The following is a 24103-nucleotide window of genomic DNA, read 5'->3' as shown; positions in this document are numbered from 1 at the left end:
CAAGTTTAGATAAGGGTAGGGCAACGGTGGAACAAAGTTATTAATCTTTCAGCGGAGAATTAAAGAAAAATAGCGAGAGAAAGTAAGATAATTACATCAACGGCACCTTTCGTGACCTCTGGATCTCTCAAGGACCTTGGCAACAGAATGCTTTTGGAATGTAGCCACTGTTCTTTGCAGGCAATGGAACAATCACTGTGTACACAGGAGACAAAGTGAACTAATTATCCAGAAACAAGGAACTGCAGATGCTGGTTTAACAAAAATAAAACCCACGGAGTGCTGGAATATCTCTGACAGGTCTGGCAGCATCACTGTAGAACATGGATAGGTGACGTTTCAGGTTGGGACCCTTCTTCAGACTCATCCAGTGAATAGGCAAAGATAGACACAAAGTGCTGGTGTAACTCAGCGGGTCAGTCAGCATCTCTGGAGAAAAGGTATAGGCGACATTTTTGGACAGGATATATGAAGAAGGGTCCCGACCCGACCCCATCACCTATCCATGTTCTACAAAGATGCTGCCTGACCCGCTGAGTTACTCCAGCACTTTGTATCTATCTTTGGTATAAATCAGCATCTGCAATTCCTTCCTATTACAATGAACGAGCAATCTTGATTCTCTGGGATGAATGTTTGACAGGGTATCTGTTCCCTGATATTAAAGTCATACAACGTGGAAACAGGCCCATCAGCCCAACCCGCCCACTCTGGCCAACATGTGCCAGCTACACTAGTCCCATCTGCCCGCTTTTGGTCCTTATCCCTCCAAACCTGTCCTATCCATGTACCTGTCTAACTGCTTCTTAAATGCTGGGATAGTCCCTGCCTCAACTACCTCCTCTGGCAGCTTGTTCCATACACCCACCACCCTCTGTGTGAAAAAGTTACCCCTCAGATTCCTATTAAATCTTTTCCCCTTCACCTTAAACCTATGTCCTCTGGTCCTCAATTCACCTACTCCAGGTAAGAGACTCTGTGCATCTACCCGATCTATTCCCCTTATGATCTTATACACCTCTATAAGATCACCCCCCATCCTCCTGCGCTCCAAGGAATAGAGGCCTAGCCTACTCAACCTCTGCCTATGGCTCAGACCCTCTAGTCCCTGGCAACATCCTCGTAAATCTTCTCTCTACCCTTTCCAGCTTGACAACATCTTTCCTGTAACACGGTGCCCAGAACTGAACACAATACTCTTAATGTGGCCTCACCAACGTCTTATACAACTGCAACATGACCTCCCAACTTCTATACTCAATACTCTGGCTGATGAAGGACAATGTGCCAAAATAAAAATTCTTGAATGAATGATTGATACTTTATTGTCACGTGGACTTACAAGTTACAAAAGTACCAAACAGTCTTATCTACTGCCTGCCGCTGCACATGGCAGCAGCCCCCCCCCCCCCCCTCCCCCCACACCGGGTCCATCTTGTTCTCGAGGTCCCTCCGTTGGGGGTCCCCCCAGTGTATTTGTCGGTCCACTTCGCTGTCTTCCCAAAACTGAGATCCTTCACCTGACGGAGGAGATGGGGTTTTGACTTAATCTCTGGGTTGAAAGATGGCACCTCCAATTATGCAGCATTCTTCTTTTCGCCTCAGCGGGCTTCCGGAAGAACATAACATATGTAATAGAAGGGGTCGTCCATTCGGCCCCTCATGCCTGTTCCACCACCATCATCATGGACCAGTACCGTCATGGCTGACCTTTCACCTCGGAGCCACTTCTCTGCACTAATCCCATGTCCTTTACTTGTCCAAGTATCTCTGGAGTTTGTGTTCTCTCTCTCAAGCACTTCCCTTTCCTTCTCCACCCCTTGCACATATCCACGCCACATCTTCCCTCACGGGGAGAAGGGGACGAGGGGTAGTGGGGGGGGGGGGGGAGGAACTGAAGGCAAGAGATGAAAATCACTAATAAAATGCAGAAAATCTAAAATAATATCAAGAAAAACCGGAGGAGGTAGATGAGGCAGGTACTATCGCAATGTTTAAGAAGCATTTATGTCATACGTACATGGATAGAATAGGGTCAGAGGAGATGTGGGCCAAACACAGGCAGGTGGGACTGGTCTAGATGGGGCATGTTGGTCAGCATGGGAAAGTTGGGCCGAAAGGCTCTTTGACTCTGGAATGCAGTCAAAGATTCTATGACTCTTTGACACTGGAATTACAGGGGCACGGTGGAGTCTGTACTCACGTACTGCATGGACACGTGGTACTCCAACTGTAACTGCTCAGACAGGAAGTGAGGGTAGTGAGGGGAGCAGAGAGGATCATTGGCGTCTCCCTACCCTCGGTACAAGAACTGTTCCAGAGCCGCTGTCTGAAATAGCACTGAGAATAGCTAAGGACAAACTGCACCCCCTCCACACATACCTGGATCTCCTGCCATCAGGCAAGAAATACCGTAGCATCAAAGCCCGGACTACCAGACTGATAAACAGCTTCCTGCCACAGACTGTGAGGCTGCTAAACAGTCACTCCACCTGATTCTGTTGCTTTCCACTGGCAATTTAATAACTCTGGCACTGGCCACTTAAATCAGCTGCCCTGGACATTTTATGACTGTTTTTACTGTATTTAAATGTTGCTGTTTTACCTGCACTTTTTAATTATCCGTACTGTTTCATCAGGGACTGGATTGTTTTTATTGTTTTTATTTTATGTGTGAAATGTTTTAAGTTTTATGTGCGATGCTCCGGTATTCCCTGGGAAACGTCTTCTCATTTTGCACTGTACAACTGTTGCTTTGCAAGATGACAATAAAGGTTGATTGATTGATCAAGGGACATGGGATTAGTGCAGGCAAATGGATAGAAGATCAAACGTTACCTCATTGACTAGCAGAGCAGACACGAGAGAACAAATAGACCTGTACCACTGGCCAGAACTATTCACTCAGGTTGCTGAAGTAGGATTTGAGTCTGTGACTTGGTGCGGCACGGTGGGGTAGCGGTAGTGTTGCTGCCTTACGGCGCAAGACACCCAGGTTCAATCCTGACCATGGGTGCTGTCTGTATGGAGTTTGTACGATCTTTATCACACAGCGAGTTGTGAGTCTGTGGAATTCTCTGCCTCAGAGGGTGGTGGAGGCCGGTTCTCTGGATACTTTCAAGAGAGAGCTAGATAGGGCTCTTAAAGATAGCGGTTATGGTGAGAAGGCAGGAACGGGGTACTGATTGGGGATGATCAGCCATGATCACATTGAATGGCGGTGCTGGCTCGAAGGGCTGAATGGCCTACTCCTGCACCTATTGTCTATTGTCTATTGTTCTCTTTGTGACAGGGTGTATTTTTCTTGGGTGCTCCGGTTTCCTCCCACACGCCAAAAATGTAGAGGTTTGTAGGTTAATTGGCTTCGGTAAAAATTGTAAATTGTCTCTAGTGCTTAGGATACTGCTGGTGTATGAGGATCGCTGGTTGGCATGGACTCAGTGGGCCGAACGGCCTGTTACCATATTGTATCTATAAACTAAACTAAACTTCAAAGGTGCTGTTGTTAGAATCTGAGCCACATATTTAACAAAAAGTAGCCACAAAGGAACTGAAGATGCTGGCTTATTAAATAAAAAGGCACAAGTGCTGGAGTAACCCAGTTGGGTCAGGAAGCATCTCTGGAGGGCATGGATAGGCAACATTTCAGATCGGGATACTTTTTCAAAAGAAGGGTCTCAACCCAAATACATCACTATCTATATTCTCCAGAGATGCAGCCTAACCCGTTGAGTTACTCCAGCACTTTGTGGCTATATTTCACTAGAACTTCCGCAAAATATTTTAAAAAGCTTTTAGTTTACCAGAGGAAGTCAGAGAAATGTGTAATGTTGGCATTATAAATGTCAAAACAGCACCATGAAGGTGTGGTATTTGATGACCAAATCTAAAAGGCCAGCAGTCTGGAATTTGGAGAGGGAGGTCAGTGATGACTGAGATAGCAGTAAGTTTGGTGGAATTTTTCAGATTCTTTCAAAAGGAATTTTACCAATTGATTTTTTATTTGTTTGTAAACGTGCTGCTGGAACGGAACGCTTGTAAGGCGGCATTTATAGTCCACCCACGGTTATGCTGAGAACACTAAGATTCAACCACATAGTATGATTCAGCAGATACGAGCAACTGCAGATGCTGGTTTACAAAAAAACGACACAAGTGCTGGTGTAACTCAACGTCTCATACTAAAAAAAAACACAATGTGCTGGAGTAACTCAGTGGACCAGGCAGAATGGCTGGAGAGAATGGATAGGCGACGTTTGGAGTCGGGACCCATCTTCAGACTGATAGTAGTAGGGGTGGGGAGAAAGCTGGAGAGGAGCTGGGAGCAGGACAATGCCTGGCAAGTGATGGGTGCACTAGGGTGGGGCAGGAGCAGGCAGAAACATGGGTCTGCCAGGGCAATTCTGCTTGTAAATGTGGGGAAGGAGATAGGGGAGGGCAGTACGGGGTTGGAGAACTACACAGTCGGAGGCTGTGGAGGGGAGATCGCCAGAGGTTCACCGCATCACTTTCCAAAGGTTCAGCCGGACTTTACATCACCTACTTACATCTCCTAGTCAGTTTCAGATGCGGCTCACTATTGAGTCCAGTGGCCCTGGAGAAATTTGTCTTGGACCAGGCCAGAGTTCCCGTTCCAATACAAAGCGATGGGATCATTATCGACAAATTGTCCTTGTACGCGTTGCAAAAATCACATTTTAAACAGTGATTAGAGGGCAGAGGAATTACCATTTAGATAAAGGCCAACCAGAGATTCAACAGGTAGTCATGCTTGACTTATTTGAGTAATTAAACTGACCATGTTAATTTGACGAGTATAGCTAACATCTGACATATTTAAAGTGCGCAAAGTTTGGTGAAACAACGGATCGACCACGGCAGTCCTGTTTTGGGGCTTTTGAGATTGCGGAGATAGAAATGGGCAAAATGGGGCTGGGGAACTACATGGTTGGAGGCTGTGGAGGGACATGTGCAAAGACCATTGTCTGTGTATGATTAGTATCACCGTAGCGATGGAAAACGGGGCGGCACGGTGGCGCAGCGGTAGAGCTGCTGCATTACAGCGCCGGAGACCCGGGTTTGATCCTGACTACGGGTGTTGTCTGCACGGAGTTCGTACATTCTCCCTGTGACCGCGTGGGTTTTCAACAGGTGCTCCGGTTTACTCCAAAGACGTACAGGTTTGTAGGTTGATTGGCTTTGATAAAATTTTAAATTGTCTCTCTGGTGCAGCATAGTGCTGGTGTATGGGGATCGCTGGGCTGTACGGAAACAGTAGGCCGAAGGGCCTGTTTCCACGCTGTTTGTTTAACGTGAAGTCTGAGCGACTTTAGCATAGTAACCAGAGGGCAGGGAAATTATGGATAGCATGATGTAGCACAAGGGATTCCTAAAGTATCTCTGTTCTTTAGTTTGGTTTAGGGATACACACCCTTCGGCCCTCCGAGTCTGCGCCGACCAGTGATCCCCACTCACTAACATTATCCTACACACACTAGGGACAACTTACACTTATACCGAAGATCTTTAGTCAGACGGTGGTGAATCTGTGGAATTCTTTGCCACAGAAGGCTGTGGAGGCCAAGGCAGAGATAGATAGATTCTTGATTATAGACGATAGACAATAGGTGCAGGAGTAGGCCATTTGGCCCTTCGAGCCAGCACCGCCATTCAATGTGATCATGGCTGATCACCCTCAATCAGTACCCCGTTCCTGCCTTCTCCCCATATCCCCTGACTGCTATTTTTAAGAGCCCTATCTAGCTCTCTCTTGAAAGCATCCAGAGAACCTGCCTCCACTGCCCTCTGAGGCAGAGAATTCCACAGACTCACCACTCTCTGTGAGAAAATGTGTTTCCTCGTCTCCGTTCTAAATGGCTTACTCCTTATTCTTAAACTGTGGCCCCTGGTTCTGGACTCCCCCAACATCGGGAACATGTTTCCTGCTCTAGCTTGTCCAGATTAGTACAGGTGTCAGAGTTTATGGGAGAAGGCCGGAGAATGGGGTTAGGAGGGAGAGATAGATCAGCCATGATTGAATGGCGGAGTATACTTGATGGGCCGAATGGCCTAATTCTACTATTCCTAATGACCTTATGTTCTCGGAGAAAACCCACATGGTCACAGGGAGAAAGTACAAACTCCTTACAGACAAGTGGGGATTGAACCCGGGTCTCCGTCGCTGCAAGCGCTGCAAGCGCTGTAAGGCAGCAACTCTACCGCTGCACCACTGTGCTGCCTGTGTTGTTCACCATAAGGCTGAGAGATCTAATAGTCTCACAAAGTTATAGACGGAGATGTTTGTGGCTTATTATGGAAAGGACATGGGAGAGACAGAAAAGGCACGTGTCCATGTTAGCCAGCAGGAGAGGACATAGCTTTGCATGAGTTTTGAAATACTGTGTTTAACAAAGCACAAGAGGTTTAAGGTGATTATTATAAAGGCAGTGCGGTGTTGTAAAGATATGTATGAAAAGTTTGTTTACACTGAGTGCTGAATTGTTATTAGGGTTAAACGTATGAAAGGATGTTGGTCGCAGAGCACGGAAACGGATCGTTTAGCCCGTCGAGTCTACACCGACAACCAAACATCCGCACTGCCTCTCCATCTCTCTCTAAGGTGGCACAGTGGCGCAGCTGGTGGACCCGGGTTCGATCCTGCCCCCAGCCGCTGCCTGTGTGAAGCTTGCACGTTCTCCCTGTGACCGCATGGGTTTACGCCGGGTGTGGATCAGCACAAAAAGCTGGAGCGACTCAGAGGGACAGGCAGCAATCTTTGGAGAGAAGGAATGGGTGACCTTCCGGGTCGAGACCCTTCTTCAGAAGGCGTCTTTCCTCCCGGTGCACCGGTTTTCTCCCACATCCCAAAGACGTGCGGGTTTGGAGGTTAATTGACCCTCTGTAAACCGCCTCTAGTGTGTGGGGAGTGGATGATAAAGTGGGCTAACATAGTGTACCTGGGCGCTTGATGCTGTGTGGTTCACAAGGCATACAAATCCTGGGAGCTGTGGTTTGATGAAGAATTTGGGGTTTTATTGACCCAAACTCAAACAAAAGTTGCAGCACTGACTCCCATAATCCAATCAGTTCTGAGTTCCATTTCGGCAGAATTTAATAAACCAATGCTTGGGGAGAGAGTAACAGATCCATGGATAATAGAAACATAGAAAATAGGTGCAGGAGGAGGCCATCGGCCCTTCAAGCCAGCACCGCCATTCATTGTGATCATGGCTGATTGTCCCCTATCAATAACCCGTGCCTGCCTTCTCCCCATATCCCTTGACTCCACTAGCCCCTAGAGCTCTATCTAACTCTCTCTTAAATCCATCCAGTGACTTGGCCTCCACTGCCCTCTGTGGCAGGGAATTCCACAAATTCACAACTCTCTGGGTAAAAATGAGAGTTTAAGTTCACATTCATTTGTCACATGCACCAATGTACAGTGATATGAGTTACCATGCAACCATACAATTAAAAAGGAACACAATACACAATAGAATTTAACATAAACTTCCACCACAGTGGAATCAACATTCTTCACTGTGATGGAAGGCAATAATGTTCAGTCAGTCTGCCTCCTTTTGTTCAGCCGTGGTCGGGGCCATGAACCCTCCGTGGTCACCGCTACGGACGGCCTGATGTACAAGCCCTCTTGTCGGGATGATCGAAACTCCGACGTCAGGACAGATCGGAACCCACACACTTGGAGTTCCCGAACCGGCCACAATCGTGTTGAGCTGCTACAGCCTCACAGCTCCAGCGACCTGGCTTCAATCAGGACCTCTGATGGAGTTTGCATGTTCTTCCAGTGACTGCATGGGATTCCTCTAGCTGCTCTGGTTTTGATCCCACATCCCAAAGATGTATGGGTTGGTGGGTAATTTGCCCCTTGTGTACAGATGAGTGCTATAATCTAGGGTAGACTGCCCCTAGACTACTGGACATTTAAGAAAGGTACAATGGCTACAAGTGTTGAATTAGTGTTAGAAACGTGTGTTTGGTTATTGGTGCAGACTTGGTTGACCACAGGGCCTGTTCCCATATGTGGAGTTCTCTCCGCAATTCTAACTGCAGTCAGCCAATGCTCTGAATATACGTGAGGTTCTGCCATTTAGCTGCTCATTCTGATACAGCACCCACAGCACAGGCACATTCAGGAAACAGAAACAGCAAACGGAAATAAGCGGCATTTGATGGTGAACAAGTCTTCACCAGCTGCTGTCAGAGAGCCTCACAGGAGGCCTCAGAGCAGAATAGGTGCAACTGGAGATTTCTAGCCTGTGCTAAAGCAGAACTTCCAAACAGGGCCTTGAGTAAGGCAGAGGTGATCTGTGGGGGAATCCCATACTTACCAACCCAATACACAATGGGCTGACACAATGTGTAGGAAGGAACTGCAGATGCTGGTTTACACCAAAGCCAGACACAAACTGCTGGAGTAACTCAGCGGGTCAGACAGCACCTCTGGAGAAAAGGAATAGATGACGTTTTGGTTCGAGACCATTCTTCACTCTTTTTTTTTTTTTTTTTCAAATCAAAAATATTTATTCAAATATTAAAATAGTATTTACAATACAATAAAACAAAACACCACCATAATACAAGACGAAACAAATATGCTAAGCAACTGCTAAACAACTATATTGCAATCCTTGTCAAGGATACATTCAACCCCCCTCGGTACCCAGCGGTCGCGGAACTCCCTCAGGGTGCCCGTAGACAGGGCGTATTCCCTTTCTATCCGCACCCGGGCACGGACATATCCCCGGAAAAGGGGCAGGCAGCCGGCTCGGGTAGAGCCCTCCACCGTCTGGCGCCTTGACTCGCGGATGGCCAGCTTGGCCAGGCCCAGGAGCAACCCAACCAGGACATCTTCAGCCCTACCCATTCTTCACTCTTAGGGTCGAGACCCTTGGTCATGCCAGTCTGAAGTGTCTCGACCCTAAACGTCACCTATTCCTTTTCTCCAGAGATGCTGCCTGACCCGCTGAGTTACTCCAGCATTTTGTGTCTATCTACTGTCCATAAGAATATGCCCATGTGTACTGCAGCCCAAGGGAAGACACAAAGTGCTTGCAGTAACTCAGAGGACCAGGCAGCGTCCCCGGAGAACATGGATGAGCAACGTTTTTTGGGTCGGGGCTCTTCTTCAGCACAAGGGGACAAGGTAAAAGCTATCCGGGAACAGAATGACCACTGGAGCTGAGATTCCCAGCCCTTAGCAACCTTCAGGTAGCAAAGATACTTTTCATTTCCAAGGCACCACTCACAGCGGCAGGACTTACCTGCAAGCCAGCCAGGAATCCCGTTCGACCGGAGCTCTTAATGACCTGACCCGTTTAAATCCAATACTCATTTAGATCTTTCCCATCCACCAATACATCCAATTAGTTCAAATGGTAATTGTACCCGCATCAGCCAGCTTTAATAAATTATCCGTGAATACCTTCAGTAATACTTGAAGGTCAAAACACAATTGGCGACCCATCGTGTTAATACGATGTTAATAGAGACATTTAACAGTGACACCCCCACCGTCTCGTTCGCGGAAAGCGGAGATTTTAATAGATTTTTATTTCATCGAATTTCAAAATCTGGATTACAAAACAAGGGGGGGGGGGGAATTGTTCCCCCCCTCTCAAAACATGGGAGGGACGTGTGCTCCCCACTCCCCTCCCCCCCCACCGGAATCATAGTAAGGATTATACTGATTCCTATATATTCTCTAGAGACACAGTGCAGAAACAGGTCCTTCGGCCCACTGAGTCCGTTCCGACCAGCAATCCCTGAACACTAACACTATCCTACACACACTAGGGATAGTTTACAATGATACCAAGCCAATATCCTACTAACCTGTACTTCTTTGGAGTGCGGGAAGAAACCGGAGAACCCAGAGAAAACTCATGTGGTCACAGGGAGAACGTACAAACTCTGTACAGACAGCACCCGTAGTCAGGATCGAACCAGGGTCTCTGGCGCTGTAACTAAGGCAGCAACTCTACCGCTGTGCTGCCCAGCTGCGCCACCGACGAGTCACATAGGTGATGTATGCAAACTGTGACGTGCATAGCTGTTGGGCTTTGGAGTTGGAATGGGTTTGTCCAAGCTCGGAACCAACCTTGGGATCATGGTCATCTGTATGCTTCTATCATGATATATGTGGATATCCGGAACATTGGCTGCAACTCCGCAGGTTGTGACAGGTTAAAGCTGTGCTGAATTGTTGGCCTATGTTCATGGGACCTCCCCTGCTCACGCTGGGATTTTGTGCAAAGTCCTTCACGTTCCTTGTGCAGATCTGCCTGATTTCCCAGGGTCTCCTACGCCTAGATGGACCGGGAGGGAAGTCGTCATTCTTCGGACCACCCATTCATTTGAACAACACTGTCATCTCCAGTTGCAATGACTTTGACCAAATGTCGTGGCGATAGACAAATCATACAAGCGTGTGAGAGGCGCAGGGAATGGAGTTACCAAAAAGCCTAGTGCGCATTTGGAGGGTGGGGTGGAATTTTCTGACTGTCACCCTCAGCAGGTGGAGCAGCCAGAATGCAGGGGAGCAAAGGTGTAGGGAGGAACTGCACATGCTGGTTTAAACCGAACCCAAGCAAAAAAAGCTGGAGTAACTCAACGGGTCAGGCAGCATCACCGGAGTTAAGGAACAGGTGACGTTTTGGGTTCAGACCGGAGCAAAGGTCATGGTTTCTCTGATCTTTCTGCCGTGGGGTTTGTGCAAGTGGATTAGAATCATAGAATCAAAGAGTGATACAGTGTGGAAACAGGCCCTTCGGCCCAACTTGTCCACACTGGCCAACTTGTCCCAGCTGCACTAGTCCCACCTGCCTGCATTTGGTCCATATCCCTCCAAACCTGTCCTATCCATGTGCCTGTCTAACTGTTTCTTAAACGTTGAGACAGTCCCAGCCTCAACTACCTCCTCTGGCAGCTTGTTTCATACACCCACCAGCCGTTGTGTGAAAAGGTTACCCCTCAGATTCCTATTAAATCTTTTCCCCTTCACCTTGAACCTATGTCTTCTGGACCTCGATTCCCCTACTCTGGGCAAGAGACTCTGTGCATCTACCCGATTTATTCCTCTCATGATCTTATACACCTCTATAAGCTCACCCCTCATCCTGCTGCGCTCCAAGGAATATAGTCCCAGCCTACTCAACCTTTCCCCATAGCTCACACCCTCTAGTCCAGTCCTGGATTAGGCGGGTGCTGAGGTTCAGTGGGACGTGTGATAAACACACGTGGAGTTGAGATGTCAAAGATGCAGCAGGAAATGAGGTCCTTTCACAATATTAGTTTATTTTTTTCTTGGCAGACCACAAGAGTAACCGCACAAAACACACTTTACTGCTGCACCACGTACAGTAGCCCCCTCCTCTCAAGCTTGACTCCACACCACTCTGCAGTCTCATTGCGTTCTCCTTTTCAAATAAAAATACATTTAATCAATTATTGCAATATTATGCACAATACACAACAATACCAAAACAAACCCACCACCATAATGCAAAATCACCCAATTATCTGACCAAATATACTTAAATGTCAAATACATTCTTAAACAACTACTAGACTAAGTGGGACCCGTTGGGTCCCAGCATCACATGCGAGGGCTGGTCCCCCAATGCAATATTCCACCTTTCCAGCAATTCCAATATTGCTGGCCAGTGGCATTCTGGAGCGCTAGCAGGGAGTTGTGGGCCGAAGGGACTGGTTTCCAGGGGGCTAGTATGGACATTGTGGGCCGAATGGATTCTTAGGCTGGCAGCTCAGTCACTGAGACCACTCACACACACTCACTCACACATTCACTCACACACACATACACTCACACACATACACACACACACACACGCACGCATGTACGCACACACAGACACACACACACATACACACTCACACACACTCCCACATACACACTCACACACACATACACACCATATATATGGCAGTAAACTTTCTTGCATACTCACACTGCTGAGCGCGGCCTCTCCACTTTGGGGCTTCCAAAGTCAGCGGCATTTCTGCAATCAGCGCGACCTCTGCACTCACTGGAAATGACGCAATCAGTGCGACCTGTCCACTAAGCAGAAGTCATGAAATGAGCGGGACAATATACAGCGCGGAGAGGAAGTGGTCAAGATGAGACTTTTAATTATATAGATATTACAATCCTTGTCAAGCATGCGGTCCACTCCCCGCGGTGCCCAGCGGTCCCAGAAGTCCCCCATGGCGCCCGTGGACAGAGTGTAGTCCCTCTCTAATGCCACCCGGGCACGGACAACCATCCGGGCGTGGACAGTCTCGCTGGGTTCTGCCACTATATCCTGCTGGCTCTCACCAGTGGCTAGACGTGATAGTAGACTGTTGGCCCTCACGCTAGCCTGCCACTCAATATGACCATGGCTGATCTGATCTGACCCAGGCCCTCAACTCCTCTTTAGTGCCAGTTCCACATCGCCAGTTTTCTGATCTTTCCGCTTTAAACACGCCCAAAGATTCAGCCTCCGCAACCATCCGTGGTGGAGAATTCCAGGGATTTACCCCCCTCTCCAAGAAAGGGCCACTTCTTGTTCGTGCACTTAACCTCCTTGCATCCCTTTGGATGTTTATTCTGGTGAATCCCCGATGGCAAAGGCATCTTTTCTGCACGCAGGCGCAGCTGGTAGAGCTGCTGCCTCACAGAGACCCGGGTTCAATCCTGACCTCCCATGACCGCGTGGGTTTCCTCCAGGTGCTCTGGTTTCCTCTCCCATCCCAGAGGTGTAGGTTTGTAGGTTAATTGGCCTCTATAAATCCCCCCAGTTTATAGAGTTGAGTTAGTGGGATAACACACAACTAGTCTGATCGATGGTCAGCATGGACTCGGTGGGCCGAAGGGCCTGTAACCATGCTGCATATTTAAATCAATCAACTCAATCAGTCAGAATCATCTCCTAGTAACATTCATCTGTTAATACCAGCTCTGCTGTCTAATATCTCTGCAGCGAATGGGAAAAGTCACCAAACCCGTCTTCAGGGCGATGTGCTCTTTATATCCCTCTTGCTCTGTCGTTCTTTAAACTGAGTGAGCTGAAAATGCCGATTGTTGCAGACATTTGTAAATGGCTGTTTGGATGGGTGTGAACGGGTGGTCGATGGTCAGTTTGGACTCGGTGGGTCGAAGGGAATGTTTCCATACTGTATCTTTCATTCAATTCAATCAATCAATTAAGAGGTTCCTGCATACCTCAATTCTGGATACCACACAAAACAAAGTTTGAAGAGCCTCGACCCCAAAACATCACCCATTCCTTCTCTCCAGAGATGCTGCCGCTGAGTTACTCCAGCTTTTTGTCTCTATCTTCGCTTTGAACCAGCATCTGCAGTTCCTTCTTACACAAAGTTTATCTGTATCTGGATACACACAACCAACTAATCAATCCATGCTTAAGAAAGAACTGCAGATGCTGGAAAAATCGAAGGTAGACAAAAATGCTGGAGAAACTCAGCGGGTGAGGCAGCATCTATGGAGCGAAGGAATAGGTGACGTTTCGGGTCGAGACCCTTGCTGAAGAAGGGTCTCGACCCAAAACGTCAGCTATTCCTTCACTCCATAGATGCTGTCTCACCCGCTGAGTTTCTCCAGCATTTATGTCTACAATCAATCCATTCTAATACTTCCTGAAACTGTTAAACATCCGTTATCTTTGGTACCTTTATCAAATGCCTACTGAAAATCCAAATACACTATATTTACAGGTTTCCCCAGCTTATTACACTCTGACAGAGCTCTAGCAGAATTGTCTAAATGGTTTACCTTCCATGTTGACTGGATTAGATTACATGAAGCTTCTCTACATGAGTAACTATTTCCTCCTTGATGTTGTATTCCAGCATGTTGTACACAACAGATGTTAAGCCACAGGCCTCCTTTGTGTTTTTGTTTTGCTTCTTGTACGACATAGTCATGAATGCGGGTTTTCTGTTAGTGCCTTCCTGGAACTCTGTGAGTTTTGAAACACCTTTAGCCACTTTCTTTAAAAAGCCCTCAGATGTAGGCCATCGATACCTGGCAATTTGTCTGCCTTTACTCCCATTGAGGGGTGGCACAGGGGTAGAGTTGCTGCCTTCCAGTACCAGAGACCCAGGTTCAATCCTGACTACGGGAACTGCCTGCACGGAATCTGTACGTTCTCCCCGTGGGTTTTCTCCAGGTGTTCCGTATTCCTCCCACACTCCAAAGCCATACAAGGTTGCACGTTAATTGGCTTCTGTAAATTGTCCCTAGTAAGTGTAGGATAGAACTAGTGTACAGGGTAATTGCTGGTCAGTGCAGACTTGGTGCACCGAAGGGCCTTGTGTTTCCGCACTGTATCTCTAAAGTCCAAAACACGATCAGCTAGATTTTTGGAAACAAACTTTAGCTTTCACGCATTGTTTTGCTGAATGTGCTGGAGTTGGTATTGATTTGGAGTTTACCACTGATGTAACAGACTTTGAGGATTGCCTTGATTTCATAACTGGCAAGTTCGGTATTATGTTTGTTTACTTTTCTTGCTCGTTCACCTGATGTAATATATCATCTCACAATGTCCACAGATACAGGAGATAGTCTGTGCCCATAGCCATTGTGTCAGTCCTATGCCCAAGACTACACTTGGCCCATTGGGTCTGTGTTGCTCCTTGGCACTGAAGTAACAGAGAGAGGTTTAGTTGTGGCCCCACCTGCAACCGCTCCCTTATTGTTGGATTGTGGCGTTGGTAGCCTAGGCACTGCCCCTTGTTTTGGCCCGACTCCACATCCGTTGTGTTAAGGCAACATTCCTTCCCCTTGAGGCACCAGTCAGTAACAGAGAAGCTCTTGGAAGCCAACACAGCTCAGAGCTGTGTCACACAGGGTCCTGTTTGTCAGGGCATGTCGAGACTAGTCTATTTATCAAGCCATTTGGCCCTCGCCTTAATCACAATCAGTAGGAGACCCAAATAACTTTTTTACAACTGAAGGATAAAACAAACGCTAATCTACCCTTGCCTTTGGCCCTGGCATTTTTCATTTTCTGCGGGAACATTGGAAGGCATTGGGTGGAAATATTTTTGTTTCGGACAAAGCTTGGCAACAGCACAAATAAGGGACAGGATTGATTTATTTTTAATTAACAAACAGAACGTGTTGGAAGAAATCAGCGGGCCAGGCAGCATCGACGGAGGGAATTGACAGGTGACGTTTCGGGTCCGATCAGTCTGAAGAAGAGACCCAATCCAAAACACTGTCCATTCCCTCCGCAGGTTCCTCCTGCCCCACTGAGTCCCTCCGGCATTTTGTGTCCTGCCCAATATTCTAGCATCTGCATTGTTTTGTGTCTGTGATTATTTTAAATGTTGAACCTCGGTACAAGGTACATTCTTGACTAGTATGGGTGTCAGAGGCCATGGGGAGAAGGAAGGAGAATGGGGTTAGTAGGGAGAGATAGATCCGCCATTATTGAAAGGCGGAGTGGACTTGATGGGCCGAATGGCCTAATCCTACTCCGATTCCTTATGACCTTTTGACCATAAGGCAATTAAAGGATTCCTTGTTTTGTTCCCCAGGATCAACGCAAGGGATGAATGTAGTCATGACAACAAATGGTGCCAAAATGCATATAGACTAAGTGGGCTGTTCTGTACATTCTATACTAACTAGGGGGTTGTGCTTAAGTATGGTGATGGTCTTGCTGAGCTGGATGCAAAAAAGTATTGGTACACGTGATAATAAACAAACCATTGAACAAAGGGGCAGAAACTTTGTTTCTTTAACCTTGTCTCTCTTCCATGGAGGCTGCCTGACCTGCTGAGTGTTTCCAGCATTTCCTCTTATTGTCGTGGATCTAGAGAGGGTCAGAGGGGGGGGTCCAGCTGAACTGGTCAGTCTGGAGATGAGAGAAGGCATCTGTTACCAATGCAGGTGCCTCCTGGTCGAAGGAATGGCCACTGATGTGGAGGTGAAATAAGAAGAGGGCATGTCATGGGTGAGTGAGTTTGAAGAAGGGTCTCGACCCGAAACGTCACCTATCTATGTTCTCCAGAGATGCTGCCAGACCCTACACGCTAGGGGTAATTTACAGAAGCCAATTTTAACCTCCAAGCCTGCACGTCTTTGGAATGTGGGAGGAAACCAGAGCACCCGGAGAAAACCCACGCAGTCACAGGGAGAACGTACAAACTCCGTACAGACAGACCATAGACAATAGACAGTAGACAATAGGTGCAGGAGTAGGCCATTCGGCCCCTCGAGCCAGCACCTTCATTCAATGTGATCATGGCTGATCATCCACAATCAGTACCTCGTTCCTGCCTTCTCACCATATTCCCTGACTCCGCTATCTTTAAGAGCTCTATCTAACTCTTTCTTGAAAGCATCCAGAGAATTGTCCTCCACAGATTCACAACTCTCTGGGTGAAAAAGTTTTTCCTCATTGCCGTTCTAAATGGCTTACCCCTTATTCTTAAATTGTGGCCCCTGGTTCTGGACTCCCCCAACATCAGGAACATGTTTCCTACCTCTAGCGTGTCGAATCCCTTAATAATCTTATATGTTTCAATAAGATACCCTCTCATCCTTCTAAATTCCAGGTTATACAAGCCCCGCCGTTCCATTCTATCAACATATGTCAGCCCCGTCATCCCGGGAATTAACCTCGTGAACCTACGCTGCACTCCCTCAATAGCAAGAATATCCTTCCGTAGACAGCATCCGTAGTCAGGATCGAACCCGGGTCTCTGGCGCTGTGAGGCAGTAACTCTACCACTGCTCCGCCCCAAATTAGTGAAGAAAGTGGGGAATCATGTTTTTATAAACCATAATAGTATCAATTAAATAATAGATGGAGATGATAACATGGGCAAAGACAATCTTTGATCGGACTTTACTGGCTTCATGCACCTAACGTTATTCTCTTATCACGTATCTGTACACTGTGAATGGCTCGATTGTAATCATGTATTGTCTTTCCACTGACTAGTTAGCACGCAACAGAAGCTTTTCAATGTATCTCGGTACACGTGACAATAAACTAAACAAAACTTGATAAACATGAATTCCTGTTTAGTACGGGGGTCAGGGGTTGTGGGGAGAAGGCGGGAGAATGGGGTTAGGAGGGAGAGATAGATCAGTCATGATTGAATGGCGGAGTAGACTTGATGGGCCGAATGGTCTAATGCTGCTCCTAACACTTATGAACTTATGAAACTAAAACTAAACTAGATACTGAGAAAAGCCTTGTTAGAAATATCACCCTGTTCATCTTCTGGTTATTCCTCTTCAAACACCAGGCTGCCGATTTACTTCAAAGCCCAGCTTGCTGTTAGTCTGGACTGTACATCCATCCCCCCTGGCCTAGTTTATGTTATTGAGCTCAGTGTTTCCGATGCACATTGCAGGAAATCAGCTGCAGTTCCTGAAGGACGCAATTACTGTACATTAGCATGGAAGAGATGAAGCCTGAAGCTGGTCAAGGTTAACACTCTCCTCCTCTGCCTTTGTTCCATCCTCAGTTACTACTGATCAGAAACAGTCACCCTACCTTAACATGTTTTGGGAGATTTTATTTCTGTAGGGAGTTTCTTCAGCAAGGTGTTCTGAAAGAGAAACATGATCTGTACAGAATTGAGAGTGAGTTTGAGTTGAATAACATCAGGGAGATGAAGAGACGTCTTTTTATTTGGAGAATTGTCAGTATTGTATCTAATGTTTTGCTGGAAAAGTTTTTTTGTTTAGTTTTGAGATACAGCATGGAAACAGGCCCTTCGGCCCACAGAGTTTATGCTAACCATTGATCCCCCATTCATAAACACAAAGTGAAATTAACTTTCAACAATTGTGTGTAGAAAGGAACTGCAGATGCTGGTTTATATCAAAGATAGTCACAAAGTGCTGGAGTAAGTGCGGGTCAGGCAGCTTCTCTGGGGAAACGTTGCAACCAGTCATTGTTTCTTGAGGTATGTGGTAAAAGAAGTAATGCTAACATTAAACGACTTGCCAAATTAGGTTTATCTTTTCGCTTGATTTTGCTGAGCAAACTCACGCAGTCACCGGGAGAACGTGCAAGCTCCACAAAGGCAGCACCCGTGGTCAGGATCGAACCCGGGTCTCCGGCGCTGTGAGGGAGCAGCTCAACCAGCTGCACCACTGTGCCACCCTAGGTGGGAGACACAGATCCAATTGCAAGTTTCCCAAAAGGAATTAGATATTTAATGCAAAGGATCAATATTGCAGAGGCCTGAGAGAAAAGTAGGGGAACGGGAGTAATTTTACAACTTGGATGTAGAGCAGGCATTATGGGCTGAATGGCCTCAGTCTGTACTGTGCATCTGGGTTCACAGTTGTGTCTATTTTGAACGCAGGGACCGATCAGTGGAGTCTGCGTCACAGGAAGGAAGTGATTTAATGTTATGTCAGTGACAATCGTTAAATGGCAAGGAGTGATGTACTTGTACATGTCTTAGGAGCAGTTCTGTCGTTTTGAATCTGCACACTGACATTTTCAGGATGAAAGTCTACTGTGCTTTTTACGCTAAGCTACAGAGCGAGACCACCCTTCCGTAACCCAGTTTTGGCATAGATAGGGTAGACAGGCAGAGGCTCTATCTCATTGATAGAAGTATCTAAAATGATGAGAGGCATAGATGCGGTAGACAGTCAGAACATTTTTCCTCGGGTGCAACTGGAGAGGGCATCGCTAAAAGGTGAGAGGAGGAAAGTTTAATGGAGATGTGCGGTACTTGGTACAGAGGGTGGTGGGGGCCTGGAACGCATTGCCAGGGGTGGTGGTGGAGGCAGATAGAACAGTGGCAGTCACGAGGATTTGAGATAGGCACACGGAACAGGACGGGGAACAGGGGATATGGGTCATGTACAGGCGGAAGTGATCAGTTCAGCCAGGCATCATGTTCAGCACAAGGATTGTGGGCCGTAGAGGCCCGTTCCGGTGCTGTACTCTTCCATGTTCTATGACTAGCAGGGCAGACTAGAGGGGCCAAATGGCCAACTCCTGCTGCTATTTCACGTTCTTGAATTCAGTGGAGGACCATCCGGCCTTGCTTCTGTAAGCTCGGATAGATGCTCAAGTCTGTCGAGTGGGGGGTTTGAACTGGCAACCTTCGAATCCAGAGGTGAAGGTGGTGTCACAGCGGTCGGGCTGGACGGGAAGAAGCAGGAGAGCAGATGGTCCTCTATCTTATCCCTGCCCGTTACTGGCTGTTTAACAGCGGCCAAGCGTTACAGAGGCTGCGAAACAGCGTCCTTTACCAGTCGCTTGCAGGATTACACCAAATGTAATCGAGACCAGAATAGATTTATCATCAGCAAATCACCCATGATAGCGCTGTGCTATAATAAGCTTGCAGGACTTGGCCAGATGCTGACTTTGCGATCACTGCATTATTAATTGTGCCTGGGCATAATTTCATTGTAATTCATAAAGAGCTTGATTGTAGCAAATATGGAGGGAGGGGGGAGTTATGTTCTTGTTCTGCACTATCTTCCTCCCTGTAGAGTTCTCATCTATACACCAGTATCCCCCCCCCCCCCCCCCCATCCCTCAGCGAATGGAGGTACGGAGATGCTAGTCACCAGTACACATGCCAAAGGCACACTTGTTCACCGAGTCACTTGGTTTGTGGCATTTAGTTTAGTTTAGTTTAGAGATACAGCGTGGAAACAGGACATTAGGCCCACTGAGTCCGCGCCGACCAGCGATCCCAGCACACTTATGTCCCTGTCCCACTTAGGAGACCTGAACGGAAACCTCTGGAGAATTTGCGCCCACGCCCAAGGTTTCCGTGCGGTTCCCGGAGGTTTTTGTCAGTCTCCCTACCTGCTTCCACTACCTGCAACCTCCGGCAACCACCTGCAACCTCCGGGAACCGCACGGAAACCTTGGGCGGGGCGCAAAGTCTCCAGAGGTTTCCGTTCAGGTTTCCTAAGTGGGACAGGGGCATAACACTATCACTACACTCACTAAGGACAATTTACAATTCTTACCGAAGCCAATTAACCTACAAATCTGCACGTCCTTGCAGCGTGAGAGGGAAAACCCACGCAGTCACGGGGAGAACATGCAAACTCCCTACAGACAAGCACCCATGGTCAGGATGGAACCCGGGTCCCTGGCGTTGTAAGGCAGCAACTCTACCGTCGGGCCATCGTGCCGCCCATTTCTTGGCAGTTACACAATTGGGGAAGAGCGGCAGATGGCGAGGCCCCGTGCAGCCATCTTGCCCGCAGTGCCAGTGTCTGTCGGCAAGGCTGTTCCCTCAGACGGAGCTAAAGTTGGGCACGATCGCCGAAGCGGCTAATAAACTCGGTCATGTTAGCCTTCCCCCCCCACCCCCCCCACCATTAAACAACGTCTGTAATTCCCAGTAATGATGTGGCAGTTATGCCAAATGCCGGTTGTGGTTGAGAGACACGCGATGGCGGTTCTCATTCAGGATGTGGGAAGTTCTTGCTAAGATGGCCCCTCCTCTCTGCTAAGTGACTCTGTCCGTGCACCATGCCTGCTCCCTCTCCTGGAGCCCCTAAGCCAACACAAGGTGGCGACAGTGTTGGAGGGTAGGGGCACTACATGGTTCTTTATTACCACTTGTACCAAGGTCCAGTGAAATTCTTTTCATAAGATCATAGGTGCATAATTAGGCCATTCGGCCCATCACGTCTACTCCACCATTCAATCTTGGCTGATCTATCTTTCCCTCTTAAGCCCATTCTCCTGCCTTCTCCCCATAACCCTTGCATACAGATCAGTAAGATTAATGCCAAACACAAGTACAATCCCCCATTTAAGCACGGAATGCATAGAAACAACTCACTGTGTCCATATGCACGAGTTCATCATTTCTAGGAGCAGAAGTAGGCCATTTGGCCCATCTAGCCTATTCCACCATTCAACCATGGCTAATCTATCTTTCCCTCTTATCCCCATGCACTAAGAATATTCTCCTCAACTACTCAGCAGCGAATTGCACGGGATCACCACTTGTTTAAGAAAGTAGTCAAGCAAATAGTTGCTAGTGTTGAATATGGATTTGTAAGCCAATTTCCATTGTTAACTCATTATGATTGATTGATTGATTGATTGATTATACCTTCAATAATCCTTTACAGGAAATTACAGTGCCACGACAGCTTCAAGACAGACATAACACCACACATTTCCTCAAATAGCTTCCATACTTAACAAGTTAAAATACAAGTTAAAATACAAGTTAAAATACAATTAATGAAAAAAAGTGCAGTTATTTATGCGCATTATTATAACCTTATAGCAGCTGGTAAACAAGACTTCCTATGTCTCTCAGTTTTGCACATTGGTGCAATCAGTCTCTGACTGAAGATGCTGCTCTTGATCACCTTCAGGGCATGGAGTGGGTGAGTGAAGTCTTTAACACTGGTTAGGAAACAGTTCGGGTGCTGCCTGCAGAACTGGCCTCTCCTTTGGAGAACAATATGATTGCATTGGAGAGTGTGAAGGAAATTTATAAAGAGATTGCCAGGACTGGAAAATGTTAGCTATTCGGAAAAAACTGGATAAACTAGCATTATTTTCTTTGGAACAGATGCCACCGGCTATTATTTAGTCAAAGTCTTTGTAATATAAGGAAGGGGTGATGGAAGAGTAGATTGGAAGGATCAATTTCCCTTCGCAGAGTGTGGAAAACCATTGAATATAGAACAGTACAGCACAGGGACATACCCTTCGGCCCACAATGTCTGTGCTGAACCTGATGCCAAGTTAAACTAATCTCTTCTGCCTGCATCTCTCTATTCCTTACTTATCCACATCTAAATGCCACTGTCATGTCTGGCTCTACCTCTGCCGCAGGCAGTGTGTTTCAGGCATCTCCCACTCTCTGTGGGGGGGGGGGGGAAACTCGACCGCACATTTACGTTAAACGTTTCACCTCTGAACCTAAAGCTATGTATGCCCTCTCATCTTTGACATTTCCACGCAGGTAAAATGATTCTGACCATCCATCTTATAATGATCTACATCGGTGAGACCAAGCGGAGGCTTGGCGATCGTTTCGCCGAACACCTCCGCTCGGTCCGCATTAACCAACCTGACCTCCCAGTGGCTCAGCACTTCAACTTCCTCTTACATTCTGTATCCGACCTCTCTGTCCTGGGCCTCCTCCGTGGCCAGAGCGAGCACCACCGGAAATTGGAGGAACAGCACCTCATATTCCGCTTGGGGAGTCTGCATCCTGGGGGCATGAACATTGAATTCTCCCAATTTTGTTAGCCCTTGCTGTCTTCTCCCCTTCCTATCTCTCCCTCAGCCCTCGGGCTCCTCCTCCTCCTTTTTCATTTCTTCTCCCCGCTCCCCCCACCCCCCATCAGTCTGAAGAAGGGTTTCGGCCCGAAACGTTTCCTATTTCCTTCGCTCCATAAATGCTGCTGCACCCGCTGAGTTTATCCAGCATTTTTGTGTACCATTTATCTTATAAACTTTAGATCAGGTCACCTCTCAGCCTGCAACGCTCCAGAGGAAACCATCCAAGTTTGCCCAACCTCCCCTTATTGTTCATGCCCTCCAATCCTTGGTAAATATCTTGGTAAACCTATTCTGCCCCCTCTCCAAGGACTCCACATCCTTCCTGTTATGCGGTGACCAGAAATGCACGCAATGGTCCAAATGCGGCCGAACCAAAGTTTCATAAAGCTACAACATGACTTCCTGACTGTTACACCCAATGCCCCGACAGATGAGGCCAAGCATACCATGTGCCTTCTATTTACTTACACTATTTACACACTATTTACTTGTGTTGCCACTGTCAGGGAGCTATGGACGGACTTGTTCCCTAAGATTCCTCTCGACATCAATGGTTTTAAGGGTCTTACCATTATACTTCACATTTGACCACCCAAAGTGCAGTACCTCACCCCGAGGGGGGGTGGACACTGTGGCAGAGTGGCAGAGTTGCTGCCTTACAGCTACAGAGACCCAGGTTCGATTCTGACGACAGATGCTGACTGTTTGGAGTTTGTACGTTCTCCCTGTGACTGTGTGGGTTTCCTCCGGATGCTCAGGTTTCCTCCCACACGCCAGAGGCATACAGGTTTGTAGGTTAATTGGTTTTGGTAAAAATTGTAAATGGTCCCTAGTGTGTAGGATGGTGCTAGTGTACAGAGTGATTGGTGGTCGACATGGACTCGGTGGGCCGAAGGGCCTGTTTATCTCTAAACTAAACAAAACTTGCTTGCGTTAAATGTCATCATTTCTCTGCCCTCTGTTGCTGATCTACCGACCCTGCAGTATCCTTTGACAACCTTTCCCGTTACTAACTATCCTTCTACATTTACGTCCAAGTTGTTTATACATATCGCAAACAACAGACCTCATTGAAGATCAGTCTGAAGAAGAGTCCCTTTAGTGGAGATAAGGGATATTCCTTTTCTCACCCAGAGGACACTTGAGGATCTGAAACACTACCTGAAAGGGTGTTAAAAGTAGAAACCGCTTAAGAGTTGCTGCCTTACAGCACCAGAGACCCAGGTTGCATCCTGACTACGGATGCTGTCTGTACGGAGTTTGCACGTTCTCCCTGTGACCGTGCGGGTTGCCTCGCTCACTCCAAAGACGTACAAATTTGTAAGTTAATTGGCTAAGGTAAAAATGTGCAAATATTGCCCCGAGTGTGTAGGATGGTGTTTTAGAGATACAGCGCGGAAACGGGCCCATTGGCCCAACGAGTCAGCGCTGACCAGCAATCCCCGCACACTAGCGCTATCCTACACACACTGGGGACAACACTTTACAATTTATACCGAGCCAATTTGCCCGCAAACCTGTATGTCTTTGGATTGTGGGAGGAAGCCTGAGATCCTGGAGAAAACCCAGGTGGTCACGGGGAGAACGTGCAAACTCCGTGCAGACAGCACCCACAGTCAGGATCGAACCCGTGTCTTTGGTGCAATAATGCAGCAAATCTACTGTGCCCATTCTCTGCAGAAAAAGGGATAGGTGACGTTTCGTCTCAGGGCCCTTCTTCAGACTGAAAGTGGGGTGGTGGTGGGGGGATTGGTAGGGGGAGGGGGGGAGGTGAAGAGCTGGAGGCGGGA

The 24103-nt window shown here is 47.4% G+C and overlaps 1 protein-coding gene across 1 annotated transcript in view; it reads left to right on the top strand.

Moving 5' to 3' along the window:
- Positions 1-24103, top strand: part of syne1 (spectrin repeat containing nuclear envelope protein 1) — a 440240-nt gene that overhangs the window by 9915 nt on the left and 406222 nt on the right. The window lies entirely within an intron of this gene.

Source organism: Amblyraja radiata, chromosome 8, assembly GCF_010909765.2.
Source record: "Amblyraja radiata isolate CabotCenter1 chromosome 8, sAmbRad1.1.pri, whole genome shotgun sequence".
Taxonomy (NCBI): Eukaryota; Metazoa; Chordata; class Chondrichthyes; order Rajiformes; family Rajidae; genus Amblyraja; species Amblyraja radiata.
The sequence above is the reverse complement of the archived record's forward strand: the minus strand, read 5'-3'. Positions and strand labels throughout refer to the sequence as shown.